The sequence below is a fragment of the Diceros bicornis genome, chromosome 8 (assembly GCF_020826845.1).
Source record: "Diceros bicornis minor isolate mBicDic1 chromosome 8, mDicBic1.mat.cur, whole genome shotgun sequence".
Taxonomy (NCBI): domain Eukaryota; kingdom Metazoa; phylum Chordata; class Mammalia; order Perissodactyla; family Rhinocerotidae; genus Diceros; species Diceros bicornis.
Window position 1 is genome coordinate 6,719,233 of NC_080747.1, and position 16,303 is coordinate 6,735,535.

Sequence of the window (16,303 nt, forward strand, 5' to 3'; positions counted from 1 at the left end):
CAATGCCCCCTCCGGGCCCAATCCAAGAGAGTCTAACCCAGTGGATCTGGCCGGAGCCGGAACTCTGCATTTTGAACCAGCCTCCTGGTGATGAGATGCCGTGGCCGCTTTGTGAAAGCCGGCCTGAGTGTTCACCGAGGAGACTGGTCGACGGCAGTTCTGGGAAGGTGGGAGGCTTGCTCCACCTGGATTTAATTTGGTATCTGACATGATTTTCTCGTAGCAATAATACTAAAACCGGACAGCTTGAAGCATTTTCCGTGCACCAGGCTCTCTGCCAAAGTGGCTAACAGATCTCAGTTCACAGCAACCCAAGAGGAAGGTGTTGCCATCCCCATTTTACAGATGAGGAAACTGAGGCTCAGAGATGCACAGGACTTACCCAGAGGCAGCCAGGCAGGGCGGGACGGAGCTGCTGGGGAGCTGGTTCGGGCATGCTGTGATGTAATGAATGACCCCATCTCTAAAGGGTATTGCTGTGGATGAGGAAGGCCTTGTGTGAAACCCTACAGGGCTCTCCAAAACAGAGGGGCTTAACAGATGGAATTGGTGCAGTGCAAGCAATTCAATCCAAACACTGATAATTACCTAGAAAAACTTTACTGAGGTACAATCAGACACAATAAAATATACATATTTAAAGTACACAATTTAAGTTTTGACAAATGTAAACACCCATAAAACCTTCACCACAACTGAGATCATGAACATGATGTTCGTCTTGGGCCGCCATAACAAAACTCTGCAGATGGGGGGCTTACACAATAGAAATGCACTTTCTCATGGTTCTGGAGGCCGGGAGCTGGAGCTCGGGGTGCCAGCATGGTTGAGGTCTGGTGAGGCCTTTCTTCCTGGCTTGCAGACGGCCGCCTTCACTCCTCGCCCTCGTGTTGCGTTTCCTTGAGTGTGTGCACAGAGACAGAGGAGGTCTCTCTCTTCCTCTTCTTGTAAAGCCACCCATCCTATCGGATTAGGACCCCACCTGGTGGGCTCATTTAACCTTAATTACCTTCTAAAAGCCCCATATCCAAATACAGTCGCACCGGGTTAGGGTTTCAACACATGAATTTGGGGAGGAGCACAATGCAGTCCATTGCAATAATCAACTTTTAAAACCTAATTGCTTGTCCAAGTGTGGATAGAAATTTATGCTCATAAAAGTTTGCAGAATTATCATAATGGTGAAAAACCAAAGCCACTTAAATGCCTAACCATAGGAGAAAGGCTAACTGAATTACAGAGCATCTCCATGGTAAACTAGGACTGTAAACCCACATCTAGAACAGTACCCGACACTTAGTGAGTGTTCAGTAAAAAAGTTAAAAATCTATGCTTATGAAGAATTTCTAATGATGTGGAAAAATGCTTAAGCTACCATATTACATGAAAAAAACAGGATTTAACGTGGCATTAGAGACCTAATTCTAACCACTTCTACAACAAATTTAAACAGAGAGAAAAGACTAGAAAACATAATTTTCACAGAGGTTGTCCTGGGGCGATGGGATTCATGGAAATTATATTTACTGTTTTAAATACTTTTCTTTAGTTTCTTAATTCTTTAAAATGAACACATATTACTTTTATAAAGAGGAAAAAAACTTGTGTTTGCAAATTAGAAGCAGCATTGGAAAACTCAACTGAACAGGATTTTTATATTACTGATTATTTCTCTCTTTTATCCCATTAACATTTATTGACACAGCTTATTCCAGGCTTAGACTAGACTGCAAAGATAAATCTTCCCTTCACCCTTGAGGAGGGGGAAAAGGTCCTCGGTGAGCCCCGGACAGGCCAGGCTCTCGGGGCCAACCGCTTCTCATTTTCACGGCAACGCGGGCACTCACTTACCCGCCAGGAAGAAACTGTCCCATCTGGTGGGGACAGGGTCACCTGCTGGGTGGGGGGCTGGCCCACATGAGCCCTCTACTAGCAAGTTCTAGACCCGTCATCCTACTTCCACAACGGGAGCTGGGAATGCTGCAGATGGGATATAGAACTCTGCAGTTGGGTGGACTCAAGAAAGAGCAAATCTCTGATCCAGGCCTGGAAGGGTAAATAGGAGTTAGGGAACAGCATTTTCAAAGGCCTGGGTTTGACCTGCATTGTGGTAATGGATGGAGTAGAACACACACCATGAAGGCAGCACCTGGAGATGGCTACAGGGGACAGACAGGGGCAGGAGGCTCGTCCCGAGGGCTTTGTAGAGGGGCTGAGCAATTAGATCTTTAACCCAGAGGCAGTGGGGAGTCCGGGAAGGGCGCATGCGGGGGAGGCACCTGGGCAGATTTCCTTCGTCTCTGTGACTCAATGAAGAGGCTGGGTCCGCAGAGAGAAAGGAAGCAAGAGCAAGTTGGGAGGCTGTTTCATTATATAGGGAGGGCTGTTGGGGTGGGGGGCGGGCAAACTCCAGAAGATATGGGGAAGGCAGAATTGACAAAGTTTGACTGACTAGAGATGGCTGGACGGGAATGGAGCATGTTGAGAATGACGGCCAAGCTCCTGGTGGGAGTGACCGTGGCCAACAGTGGTCCCTTCAAGGCCAGGAAAGGCTGGAGGAGGGAGGGGAAGAGGGGGACGAGGAGGAGGGGAGGAAGGAGGTGGGAGGGAGAGGAGAGGAGGAGGGGACGGGGGAAAAGGAAGGAGAGGAGGAGAGGGAGAAAGAAGGGAAGACAAGGAGGAGGGGGAGGGAGGGGAGGGGGAGGAGGGAGAATAGAGAAGGAAGAGAGGAGGAGGAGGAGGAGGGGAGGGAGGAGCGGGAGGAGCTGATTTCCTCCTTAGGGGTGGGGGTGAGAGAACTCTGCCCAGGGAAGTCAGGAGCCTCTTCTCCATGCCCTTGGGCGACCTTCCCTGCCCTTCAGAGGCTCTGCCAGGCTTAATAAGGGCCTGTGATGTGCGGAGACTGTCAATTACGGAGATGAGTTTATTTTGAAGTCCAAGATAGGAATGGTTGTGTCTCGACCAGGTATGTGTTTACACCTCCAGGTCGGCGATGCCAGAAATAAGCACTTTGTCGTGGCCTGAGAGCAGAAACGGGGCCCTAGAAAGGTACCGTGCTGAGGTCTGCCCTCCAGACGCCGGGTCATAGGGGAGGGGCCACACTGGCTCTGGAGCCCCTCCTGTGTGCCAGGCAGTGCCGGGAGCCAAGGATCCGTGCGACGGGACCTCCACCCCGGAGACACTTGTCGTTGGGGCAGGAGGCAGGTCCGGGCAATGACAACGGGATGTGGTCAGCGCTGAGGGAAAGGGAAGCCCTGGGGCCGGGGGCCCGGCGGTGACTCCCAGAGGGGTGGCGTCTTGGCTGGGGCCTGGAACTGGGGAGTCTGGGGGCTGGTGCGGAACTGTGCATGCGTTTCCCAGGACTGCTCTAACAACCGCAACCTGGGGGGTTCCAAACAGCAGAAATGCTTTCTCTCACAGTTCTGGGGGCCAGAAGCCCAAAATCAAGGGGCGGGCAGGGCCATGCTCTCTCTGCAGAGTCTAGGAAAAATCCTTCCTTGCCTCTTCCCAGCTGTTGGTGGGTGCCGGCAATCCTGGGCCTGTAGACCCATCACCCCAATCTCTGCTTCCATCTTCACACGGCATTCTCCCCACGTGTCTCTGCATCTCTTCTCTTCCCGTGAGGACACCAGTCCTATTGGACCAGGGCCCACCCGGAATCCAGCATGACCTCATCTTACTCATATCTGCAAATACCCTTTTTCCAAATAAGGTCATGTTCACAGGTTCCTGGATAAACGTGAATTTGGGGGGACCCTATTTAACCCAGTACAAACTGTGAACAGTTCAGGGTGACTGAGACTTTCCCCTGAGAGGGGAGGGGTGCTGGCCAACATGAGCTGGATGGGTAAGCAGAGCCCAGATCGCGGGGTCCTGGTGGGCCCTGCAAAGAGCCTTGGACCCAAATTGCAAAGTCAATAAACAAACATCCCCTTTCCCACGAACACCGGCTGAGGTGCCTCCAGGCGGGAGCCCCTTGCAGAGTGACGCACAGAGGGGCCTTAGATCTTGCTCTCTGGAGGGCTGTCTGGATTCGAGGGGCTCTGGCCTCATCCTCGCTGACATGTCTGCAGCCCTCCAACACCCTGCAGGTTTATTCCGCAACAGTAATTAAGGCAGAGAAATGTGGCCGGACCAGAGGCCGCTCCACTTTCTGTGTCTGGGCTCCTGGTTTTTCTTCTTCCTGCAGAGGCTCTGTCTGTGGACGGCGATGCAGCCGCGCCCCTCCAGGGCGGACCTCCTGCCTTTGTCAGACTGGGCCTGGTTCTGGCCGTCCAGACCTTCTTGGGCTCCCTGAGCACAGACAATGGGGTCGCCCGTGACACCTGGCTCCCGAGCTCAGAGGAGGGAGGAGGCCGGGAGGACTGGACATTCATGTCTTACTTCCTGTGTGCCAAGCGCTGTGCTCAGCACATTAAATCCATTTTGATTTGAGGGATCTCAACCATCGCATGCCATGAACTCAGTTATCTCCATTTTACAGAGGTGGGTGCTGAGGCCCAGAGCGGCTCAGCTCCTGCCAAGCCCATGCAGCCAGTGGGTGGTGTGATGGTAAATTTTATGCATCAACTTGGCTAGGCTATGGGGCCCAGTTATTTGGTTGAACACCAGTATAGATGTTGCCGTGAAGGTATGTCTTAGATGTGATTGACATTTAAATCAGTGGACTTTGAGTAAAGCAGATGACCCTCCACGGTGTGGGTGGGCCCCATCCAATCAGTTGAAGGCCTGAAGAGAAGCAACTGAGGTTTCCAGAAGAAGAAGGAAGTCTGCCTCAAGACTGCAGTGCAGAAACCCTGCCTGAGTTTCCAGCCTGCAGATTTTGGACTCAAGATTGTGACATCACCTCTTACCCGAGTCTCCAGCTTGCTGGCTGGTTTTACGATTTCAGACTTGCCAGCACTCACAATCGCTTGAGCCAATCCCTTAAAATCGCTCCTCCCTCTCTCTCTCTTTCCTCTCTCTCTCCCTCTCTCTCTCTCTCTCTCTCTCTATATATATATAAACACCTCTGATTGGTTTTTCTGGAGAACTGTGGCTTACATAAGCAAGGAAGCAGGGATTCAAATGTGGGGCTGTCTGACCCCAAGCTTCTGTCCCCCCTCCCTCACAGGACCCCTTTGAGTGAGATGAGCCAGGAGCACATAGGTCGTCTCTGAACCCTCGCCCCGCATGGTGTGCTCCGAGGAGCAGCAGCAGTTCAGCAGCCCGTGGGAGCTGGTTAGAAATGCAGAGTCTGGAAATCGGAGGCCAGCCACACTGAATCAGAAACAGCATCTTAAGAAGGTCCCAGGTGGTGCGGAAGGCACCGCAGTGAGACGCTGCTCTGCATGGCGGTGCCTGTCCCCTCCAGGGGAGCCATCCACCTCTGTCACTGGCTACCGTCCTGCTTTGGCACAGAAGGCACTGCGTCAGTTCTGCTTGGCCAGTTAGGAGCTCTGTGTCCAGCCCTTGATATTTAGAACTAGCCCTTCCACCCACTGTATCTTTTATTTCCTGTCCAGACTTTTTTTTTATTGTGGTAAAATATACATAACGTAAAATTTACCATTTTAACCATTTTTAAGTGTACTCTTCAGTGGCATGAAGCACATTCACATTGTTGTGCAACGATCACCACCATCCGTCTCCAGAACTTTTTCATTTTCCCAAACTGAGCCTCTGTCCCCATTAAACACTAACGCCCCGATCCTCCCTCCACCCAGCCCCTGGCAACCACCATCCTACTTCCTGTCTCTGTGAACTTGACGACTGAAGGGACCTCACATAAGTGCAATCACACAGGATTTGTCCTTTTGTGTCTGGCTTATTTCACTCAGCATAATGTCCTCAGGGTTCATCCATGTTGTAGCACGTGACAGGATTCCCTTCCTTTTTAAGGCTGAATAATACTCCACTGTGTGGATGGACCCATTTGCTTATCCATCCATCCTGCTTATCCATCCATCTGCTGATGAACATCTGGGTCGTTTCCACCTTTTGGCTATTGTGAATAAGCTGTGAACACAGGTGGACAAATATCTGTTTGAGTCCCTGCTTTCATTTCTTTGGGTAGATGCCTAGAAGTGGAATTGCTGGGTCATATGGTAGTCAGAGTTTCATTTTTGAGGAACCCCCATACTGTTTTCCATGGCAGCTGCGCTGTTTACACTCGTACCGGCAACGTACAAGGGTTCCAATCCTCCACAGCGTCCCCACTATTGTTCTGCTTTGCTTTGGTTTGGTTTAGACAGTGGCCATCCTGACGGGGCGAGGTGATAGCTCACCGTGGTTTTGATTTCAGACCCCTCTTGCTCCAGGGGAGAAGCCGTGTTTTATTGACCTCCTCCCCAGCGCTGGCACAATGCCTCACAGACAGGAACCCGGTAACAATATGCTGAAGGAATGAATGAGTTCGTTAGTTGAGAGATTTTCTGGTGACTTCTATGAGCCAAGCTCAGTTAAGAGCCCCCCATCTGACTAAAGTAACCTGCCCTCTGCATCTCCTCACCACAGTTCACGCAGCTCCAGACCGAGAGCAAATCGCATCCGCTCGCCTCCTCCCGGAGCCCTGGGAGAGCTGAGGGCAGCGAGCCGGGGAATGCGGTACTGCAGGGAAGGGCTCTGAGTCAATGAGGGTTTTTTTTTCCCCCTGTTGTAATTTTTTCCCAGTGGACCCATAATTTCACCAGCAATCCATGATATACGGTGGTGTGTGTGTGCAGGTGCGTGTGTGTGTGTGTGTGTGTGATGTATTATTCCCTGTAGCGGCCACCGTGGTGCACAGTGGAACGAGCATGGCTTTGCTCTCAGACACACAGAGACGTAAATTCCAGCGACGAGAGGCGGTCTTGCTCTGCCTCAGAGGAGGTGTCCACCTTTGGGGAGCCTCGGATTCCTCTGGGAGTGTAGAGTGGGGACACTAGGACCCTCCTTGCCTGATGGCTCTGAGGATGTTGAGTAATACATATTTATCAACCGCTTCAGTGCTTGCCATGTATCGATTCATTTGGGTTGCGTGCTGTTATCGCCACTTTTCAGATGAGGAAACTGAGTTTCAAGGGGATAGGTGACTTGCCCAAGGTCACGCAGCTAGAGAGTGGCACAGCTGGAGTCTACACCCGGATGGTGTGGCCCCAGAGCCCAGGAGCTTGGCCTCTGTGCAGTGCTTGGAACAGAAGTGCCCGTGACCTTCAGAGCAAACCAACGAGGTGGAAGCCCTTAGTCCTGAGACTCAGAGAGGTCGAGTGACTTTGCTCGAGGTCACACAGCTGGACCAGATTCAACAGAGGTGGCTCTGATGCAGAGCTCGAGCTCTGGCACCGTGTAGGAGCCATGGCCGCCGTCGTTGGGAAACTACCCAGGTTTCCATCAGCGGTACGTCGCCTGTGGTTGAGCTGCACGGCCGATGGCTTCCCGGCTGCCCTCCAGGGTTCTACCTTCACCAAGGCCTTCCTGGTTGGGGGTGGCGGGGTGAGGGAGCAGAGGCACTTACTGTGCAGACAGCCCTCTGCACAGCAGCCTGGGGTGGGATCACCCCCCAACCCGGCCTGGCCAGCCTGGAGCCTGTCCCCGTCCAGCAGTCAGCCGCCCGCCCTGCTGCCTCCCGCCCTCTTGGAGTTGTCACGGCAACCGCTTGGGCATCTCAAAGGCGCCTCCTTCAATAATCTGGGCCTCTGATCTCGGGCAGGCCTGTAATGAAGGGACGGTGCGCAGTGCTGACATAAACACCGCGTTACCCGAACCCCCTGTTTCATGTCGTCCAAGAAGTCAGCTCGAGCCGGCTGCCAGCCGAGCAAACTGTGAAGATATTTATTTGTTCAGCTTCCTATGGTGAAAACCAATGTTTATGAGGCCAGGATTTTTTTGTAGTTGTTGATTTTGTCTTTTTTTGGTGAGGAAAGAGCAATAACCCAGAGAGTGATCATGTGCATTTTTTCCTTCAGTCGGCCCACAGTGAAGGCAAGTGGAATTCCCGTGAATGACCATGATACAGGGGACACCATTTGCACCAGGAAGTCTGGTTTGTGAGCCCTTTCTTGGGCATCGCTGCTTCAGCGACACATTGGTTCTGAGAGGAAGGCAGGGCATCCACTCTTGTTCCCGTGGGCAGATGTGGAGAAGGAGCACAGAGAGGTTTAGTCACATACCCGAGGTCACACAGCTGACACACAACGGAGTCAGGATAGGAATCCACCCAAGGCTTCTGATGAAAAATCTGGAGTTCTCACCGATACCCTGGGTGGTGGTGCCCTGCTGTAAGGTGACTCAGGAACCAAATGTATTAAACCCCAAATTCTCAGTCGTGACAGAAGGGGGAACGTGTGTCCTAGATCTCTCTGTGGTTTTTTATTATTAACTTGATGGTGTGTTTTGGGGAAAGGAATTATAAAAGCAGCCACAAAAACAAAACTTATATTTCTTCTTTGCAGCAAGTCAGCCGAACAGGGCTCTGGGGGAAGAAGGCAAGTTCTAGATTCCAGGAGCTCGGCACTGCTGGGTGGTCATCAGGGGTTCCTCCGTCCATCCTTGGCTTCAATCTTTGGGCCCCGTTCTCCCTGGGTGGCAGGGTTCTAGCCCTCGCTCTGGCACTCGCTAACTGTGTGACGTTGGGCAAATTCCCTCACCACTCTGAACCTCAGTTTTCTAATCAGCAAAATGGAGCTGACAGTCCCCATTCTTTCTCACAGGTCAGGATTCCATATGGAAAAAAAGCACTTGCCAAACACCAAACATGTTTAATTCTTGGGCAGCACCACGGTGATGAAGAAAGGACCCTGGGTTGGGTCAGAGGTTCTGGTTTCAAGTCTATGTGATCTGAACGACTTATGTCACCTCTCTGGGCTTCTGCTAGCTTATCGCAAAACGGGAGGGCCATCTCTGGCAGTGATAGCAGCAGTGACACCCGCAGCCGGGCTCCGCATCCCGTGCTGTGCATTTTCTGCACCCATCTCTCACAAGTCTCTGAGCACAGGTACCCATTTTACAGAAGAGGAAAGTAAGGCTTGGCGAGGGTAAGTAACTTGGCCAAGGTCCCTCAAGTCCTAAGGGGCAGATCTGGGATTGGAACCCAGGCCTGTCTGACTAGTCTCCCTGCTGGAGAGAAGCCAATGAAATGCCTCCCACAAAAAGGGTGGTAAATGCAACATTTTGTCAAAGAGGGACTCACCGATACTTTTCATTTTCCCCTCCTGCTCCCACGTCCTTTAACTCAGGAGGCTTCTCTGTCCCCCCAAATTAGATGCCACAGGACACAGACTCCCAGCTCCTGACAGAACAGAGCAGTGCTGCAGGGGGCAGGCATCCTGGCCCCCGTCCTCACTCCCAGGCCCAGCCGGGCAGCAGGGGGTGGGGCGGGGCGGCAGCCCCTTCCTCTCAGAGCCTCTTTCTGTGGGAGCCTGGTTCCCAACTGTCCCCTGGGGTCAGATCCATCACGCCGTGGCTGCACTCAATCAGGCGTGCTCAGCCGGAGGGTCAAGTGGTCCGCTGCTGCCGGGCGCTGGGAGCCCATCACGGCCATATTTAATTTAATTAAGACTGTCAGCACTATTGATTTTGGCAGTTTCAATTACTAGCCTGTTATGGTTTCTGGATCAACTGATCTGTGATGGGTCCTATCAGCAAAGACACACATTGAGGAGAAGGCCCTTCATCTCCTTTAAAACCTGACACATCCTGCCACGGGCCATAAGTTATTGCTTTTATCCAGCCCTGCTCCCCTTCCCTTCCTCATAATTAATTTCTCATTAGACAGCTCTTTATTGTTTAATTTGTGCAGTTTATAATCAAATTGGGCACATTAATTGTCGTTGAATTTAAGGCTAATGAAAAATAAAGGTTTTCAATAACTTACTCTTCCATTACTCTCGACAAGATAAAATAAAGGACTCGGAGAAGTGTCAGCTTTTTAAATTATAAATTAGGTTTTTTAAAGAGCATGGGCATTTAAGGAGCAGTTATCACACATTTAGTAATTATAAATCCTATGCTGCAGAACAATTATTAAGATATAATTACACTGCTTTACTCTGAGGCAGCCCCAGCAGCTGGGGGAAGCTTGGTTCTTCATTGTTGAGGGGGTGAGGGTTTCCGTTGGGTTTGAGGAGGGAAAAGATGTCAGCAGGGAGCTAAGTGGGCAGGCTGGGGAGCCGGGAGGCGTCATGACTTTTGACTGAAGCTGTTTGATCCAGGGGATGTATCGAATCTCTGCTCCTGGGGCTCGTCTCTCTGTCCTTCAGATCTTTGGATCTGGGGGTGCCCGGCCTGTGCTGAGTCCTGGAGACACAGTGATCAAGCAGACTTGGGCCAGACGGACGGACACACAGAAAAACATCCTCACAGATTGGCGGGGAGCAAGTGAGAGAATGGTCAGAGCCACCTCTGCGGGTGACAGGTTCACCTGTGGGGGAGGCCGGGTCCACCTGAGGGGTGGCTGGATTCACTCATGGGGTGCCCATGTAAGGTTTCCTACTGGAGGCGATCCCGGCAGTGAAGGGCTTCACTGGTTGGAAAGTGAGGAGGACATGGTAGGCTGAGGTCCCTGTGGGGAAACAGCCTGGCAGTAGTCAACATGGCGGTTCCTTTAGAGGAAAGAAAGCCATCTGCAGGTGGGGTGGAGGGGGCAGAGCCATGAGGTCATCACAGAAGGACGAAGGTGGCGGGGATGTGGGTGGGGTGGAGAGAAACAATGGGTGCCATGTTTAATAATAGGGCACCAGGAGGACTCGTGCAGCCGAGCACCCGCCATGTGCCATTCACTGTGTCATAACGTTATCTCATGGAACCATCCACGTCCCTCGGGATGTGTTCCCCGTCTTGTAGAAGAGGAAACAAAGCTGTAGAAGTCAAGTCACTCCCTCAAGCCCACACAGCTGGATTTAAACCTGGGCTTCCTTCACACCCCACCCCTTTGCACCCGGTCATCCATGAGCACCTGTTGTGTGCAGGGACTCTGACAGGGGTTGCAAGAGAGGCAGGTGAGCGACAAGGTCCAGCTCTCAGAGCTGTGTGCGGGATCTGGGCGTGTCCACCGGAATCCAAGAGGGTGAACGTGAAGAGACAAGGGGCACACATCACAGCTGGACTTTGCACTAAACATAGCACTAAGGAACCTACTTGGTCCAACTCCGCCTGCTGGATTTATGGTGTGTAAAGAGAGTCACACATTCATTCACTCAGCACCACTGTGCCAGGGCCTCAGGACCAGAGGTGAGCAGCAAAAGAGAGGAGGCCGACATTCCACAGACAAAGCAGGCTTGAATGGAGAAGCTTCCAGAAAATATGTGAGGCTTTGCTAGAGCAGGCTGCTTTGGGCCCATAGAAGGGTCCCCCGGGGAGCAGTCAGCGATGACCTCCCTCAGATGGGACATTTAATCTGCGACCCCAGGAATCAGCAGGAGACTCCATGACGAATCCCCAGCAGGAGTCGATCTATAACTCCATCCCATGACAGGGTTAGGCCCCGGGAATGGCAGGTACGGGGCCTGCATGTGTGGCCTCAGGCAACCACTCACCCTATTTGGTCCTCAGTTTCCTCATGTAAAAATTAGAGTAACCGGCTGCTCTAGATGATCTCTCAGGTCCCTGAGCACGTGGGGTGGGGTCTTTAAGGGTCTGTAAGACCCCTGGGCTGAGGGATTGGGAATTGCTTTGAAAATGGTTGTCCACTGGTACCTGCCACCCTCTCCCAAATCCCCGATGTTTTTGGCTTGGAGATATCTGAGCGTCCCCACCTGAAGGATTCATTCTGCCCTTCTCCCGGGACTGCCACACACAGACATAAAGGCCTCACCTCTTCCATCTCCTTGTTGAAAGCCTGTTGCCAGGCCAGCCCCTCTGTTTCCAAGCAAGGAGTCATCAGTGGGGTGGGGATCAGAGCAACACTGATCGTGCCCCACCTCTGCACCCCGGGACAGACGGACAAAGTGTCTTTCGCTCTCTATTGCATCCTCACAAGTGCACCTGGAGGTAGACTTTTGCTCCCCTTTTGCAGATGGGGAAACTGAGGTCAGGGGCTCCAGGGAAGGGAAGGCAAGTCCATCCAGTCCTCCCCATGACATTGTCCACTTCACGGCCCAGGAGCCTGACAAGAGGCACAGAAGCCCCCTGATGACTGAGACGTGTCCCCTGTCCTCTGGAGACTGAAACCCGGGATCCACACATGCACTCTCTCCTGGATTCAAATCTCCTAGTATGTTTCATGAACACAGCGGTCAGATCAACAGAAATCATTTGTTGGGTGTGATGCTTATATCTTGTACAGGTGAAAAGTGATGAGTCCCTGTGTCCTCATAGAGAGAGTGGGGACAGCCATGCCACCTTAAGGAAATGGTCCCTAGAATTAAATGTGACACTCATCTGAAGTCCCAGCCCTGTGTCAGGCTTGACGCTGCTCTAAGAGGTGCTGGCGGCAGCTTCCAGTCAGCAAGCCCTCCTGAGTGCCCGGCGCTGTCACACTTGCTCAGGATCAGAAGGGTTCCAGGAGGTGGTACAGTGCTCCACGTTACAGATGAACCAGTGGAGATGCACAGGGGACAGGTCTTTGGCCAAATCACACCACTAGCATGAGGCAGAGTTGGAGTTTGATGCCAAACCCTGGACAGCACACGTCTCCCTCCCCACCCTCCCGTAGTGGGAAGTGACCAGAGAAAACGCCAAGTGGGGATCGCCCCAAGCCGCATGAGCAGATCCCTCCCTGGGAGGAGAACCTCTTGGCTAATCTCAGACCATATGGGCCCACGGGGTTTCCAAAATGGTTTCCCATCCACTCTCTGCTGAGAACAAAGTGGATCCAAGTTAACACATCATTCTGGAGCGCCTACTGTGTGCCCGGAGCTGGTGGTGAGACGGCCAAGGTCCCACTCTTGGGGGACAACAGGCTTTGGGGGGAAGGCATCAAACAGGCCCATGGAGAAGATGTGTTGAGACAGTGATAGACAGCAGGTGAGAGACACTCCAGTGGGTGGTGTGATGAGAACCGGGGCAGGAGGAGGCTGGGATGGGAGGAGGCTTGGGTGGAAGGAGGCTGGGATAGGAAGGTCTCCTTGGAGAGGAGCACAGCCATTGAACCATCTGTGTGGCCTCAAGCAAGTTATTTAACCTCTCTGTGCCTCAGTTTCCTCATCTGGAAAATGGGATGACAGCTGCACATACTGTCACAGAGTTGTCTGGAGGGTTAAATGAGGAGCATGTGAAGCAGTTGGGAGAGTGCCCTCCCCCCAGGAAGCTGCCGTTATTATAACTACAGGGAGGTTGGGAGGCCTTTGTGGGGAGTGAAATTTGAGCTCTCTAGAGCTGCTGTGAAGACAGGGAGACAAGAATGGAAGCAGGGAGACAGAGTCGGAGTTGACCACAGTCGACCAGGCAGCAGCCAACGGTGGCTTGGACAGAGGCAGAACTGGTAAAGATGGTAAGGGAGTCAACTGTGGGAAAGGAGGGGAAGAGTGTGGCAGGCAGAAGGAACAGCAAGTGCTAAGGCCCGGAGGCAGGAAAGACTCTGGCTTGTTTGGGAAACAGAAGGCCAAATGGCTGGAGAGAGTGAGGAAGAGAGTCTTAGGGGGGTGGTCAGAGGTTCAGGCGGGGACCAGAGCCTGTAGAGCCTGATAAGCTGGGGCAAGGGGGTCAGGTTTAAGCCTAAGGGTAGTGAGAAGCTGTTGGTTGTTTTTATTTAGTTGAGATGTCATCCACATACCATAAAATCCACCCTCTAAAGGCCATTGTGTTTTAAGCAGGGGATGTTGGGAGACTGTGGCAGCAGGCTCTTAAGATGGTCCTCATGATCCCCACCTCCTGATATTCCCACTCTTCTGTAGTCCCTGCCTCCTGAGTGTGGGAAAAACCTATGACCTGCTTCTCACCAACAGAATATGGCAAAGTTGGTGGGATGTACATGATTATGTGTACGTGATTAGGTTACATAAGACTATAATGCCTGTCCTCCTAAGTGACCCCCCTTGCTGGCATTGATAAGGCACCCATTTGGGGGAAGCCCAAGTTTTGGCAGGGATTGCAGACGGCCTCTAAGAGCTGAAGCAGCATCCAGCCAACAGCCAGCAAGAAACAGAAGCCCTCCATCTTACAACCACAAGGAACTAAATTCTACCAACAACCATGTGAGCTTGTAAGCAGATCCATTTCTGACCAACTCTCCAGAGGAGAACCCAGCCTAGCAGAGGACCCAGTTAGACCATTTATAGACTTTGGACTCATAGAAACTGTGAGATAATAAATATAAGCTGTTTAAGCCACTAAGTTTGCAGTGACGTTGTTACACAGCAATGGATAACTAATACAGAGACAGTTCTCTATGGGCTTGTCACATTTCTGCTTGTCTTACAATTAGAAGCACTGACTGCCTTTGTTCCAGGCTATCTTTTCAAAGATGTTTGCATAGTGGACAGCCTAGAGGAAGATAAAATAGTGTCTGCCTCTCTAGCACAGGGCAGTTTCGTTTGCTGTCTAGTGTAGTGAAGATAAATGTCTCCCTCCAGGGCAAAAGTTGGGCAGGTTTGCTTGCAGCTCATTATAAGACTTGGGATCCCTAAGCTCGAGGTTCCTCTCCTGTGATGCGGCCCACAGACTGTGCAGTAATTTCTTGGCCCTGTCGCATCATCCTGTGGAAAATGGGGAAGTGGGGCTTGGGAAAATGGTCCAAGAAAACGATGATATCCTGGCTAGTGCTATTGCTGTTGGTAATATACTGTTCTTTGTCTCTGATCCAAGAGTCTCCTGTCTTCTGCCAGCATCCACAAAACTGTGACAGGCTAACTTGTTACCTCACAAGTAGGTTCAAATCCCAGACCCCTCACAGTCCCTGACAGCAGAGAGATGTGATTTACTTGCATTTTTAGAAGCTCTCTTGGGCTGCTGTGTGGAGGAGTCAGGCAGGTCAAGGTAGGAGCTGACTACAGTTGTCCAGGCAGGAGCCCATGGTGGTGCTGTGGGCTGAACGTTTATGTCCCCTTCAAAATTCATATGCGGAAGCCCTAACCCCCAGCGTGATGGTATTAGGCGGTGGGGCCTTTGGGAGGTCATTAGGTTTAGATGAGGGCATGAGGGTGGGGCCACATGCTGGGGTTAGTGTCCTTATAAGAAGAGGAGGAGACACCAGAGCTTTCTCTCTCCACCAGTGAGAAGGCGGCCATCTGCAAGCCAGGAAGTGCTCTCATCAAGAGCCAAATCAACGAGCACTTTGATCTTGGACTTCCTCCAGAACCAGAAGAAATATATATGTGCTGTTTAAGCCCCCCAGCCGACAGTATTTTGTGTGGCAGAAGACCGGGGGCTTGGCCCAGTGCGGAAGTGGTGAAGATGGTGACAGGGGCTTTAGAGGAAGAATGGAGGGAGGAATCAAGGCACTCCTGAAGTTGGGGCCTGCACACATGGAATGTGTTTGTTAAGCTGAGGAGGAGGGGCGAGGGAGGAGGGGGCAGGGCGGAGCAAGTCTGGAGGGAAACTGGTTTTGGACATGTTAGAGAGGAGATGCCTTACAGACGTACTAGGGAGCAGAGATGGGTACATGAGTCTGGAGCCCAAGAGAGGGGTGTGGACCAGAGAGACAGACGTGCAGGAGAATGCAGACGGGAGAGCAGAGGAGAGATGAAGAGAGGGTCTGGGCTGGGCATCTGGGGCCCTCCCACATGTGGAGGGCCGGCTAAAGGGTCAGCCAAGTTCAAAGGAAGCCCTGAGTCAGGATCAGGAAGCCCCTTGCTGGGCCAGGCATTTACCTTCTTGTTTCTGCATTATGGGGAGGTCCAGGCATTCCCAGACAAGGGTCCCTGGAAAGCAGAGGCTCTCAGGGGCTTGGGGAAGCAATTTGCCAACTGGTATGAAAGTATTCTCACAGTGAAACAACTATGAGAATAATCCTACTGGTGTCCACTGAATATCACCCTGACTTCAAGACCCCTTGGCAGGAGTGATCTGGGCTCTCCCCAGTTTCTTGCCTCTCCATCCCAGTGGGGAGACTGGCTTGGTTGCCAACTGGTCACTGCTTCCAGCTCCTGAATTTTCATTAAAATCCTGGGCATTTCCCCAGAGCTCAAAGGCGTCCCGATTAATTACGGGCAAATGTTGGCTCTCCCCCCCCCGGAAATCTGCCGCCCCAGCCTGGCTCCGTCCCCTATGATTTTATTAAAATCCACCTTGCCAGCCAGGGCCCCGAGATTTATGGCCACAGCTAATAGGCTGCCTCCCCACGAGACATAAATCTGGGGCCTGCCGGGGAGCTGCTCGCTGCTAAGAGGCCGGTTAATTGTTCCACCCACAGGGTTCCACGGAGGAATGTTCAATTAGGCCTCTCAGAAAATTTGGAGCATTAAATAAG